At 36.8% G+C, this 481-nt stretch overlaps 1 protein-coding gene across 2 annotated transcripts in view; it reads left to right on the top strand.

Annotated features, from left to right (window-relative positions):
* The window catches only part of LOC107661833 (glucagon receptor-like), an 84,759-nt gene that overhangs the window by 59,943 nt on the left and 24,335 nt on the right, over nt 1-481 (top strand). The window lies entirely within an intron of this gene.

Here is a 481-nt window from a genome sequence, read left to right as displayed (position 1 = left end):
AAGTCTTAAATTGTACAAGAAAGTCTTAATTATGGTTTCAAGAGGTCTTAAATTTGGGGACGGAAAGACCAGAATTGCGATATGGCTGAATGTGACGATTAAACTTCAAAAGGCTAATGTTATGATTTAATTGAATAAACATGAGCGCTGCAGGTTCAAAGTCTGGTGCTGGCTGCTTTGTGTACAGCAGTTACCAGGAAAACAGTTATATTTCTTCCAAACGCTCCACCTGCTGGCAGAGAATGAATGAGCATTTTCAGTAAAACTGTTGTTTTGTTCAGAGTTCAGACCAATGCGAAAATCGACCAGTGTTTTTACCCTGCAAACACGCAGAGCTTTAAATGTGAACTGGTGGATCGATAAGAAGACAATGCATTATAAAAATCTAAACAGTATAGGGGTGTGTGATATGTATGGTCGATAATATCATAATTGTTGTTTTAAAGGGGTCATATGACATTGCTAAAAAGAACATTATGTT

Source organism: Sinocyclocheilus anshuiensis, unplaced genomic scaffold (assembly GCF_001515605.1).
Source record: "Sinocyclocheilus anshuiensis isolate Anshui unplaced genomic scaffold, SAMN03320099.WGS_v1.1 scaffold47, whole genome shotgun sequence".
Classification (NCBI taxonomy): Eukaryota; Metazoa; Chordata; class Actinopteri; order Cypriniformes; family Cyprinidae; genus Sinocyclocheilus; species Sinocyclocheilus anshuiensis.
This window is presented reverse-complemented; position numbering and strand designations above follow the sequence as displayed.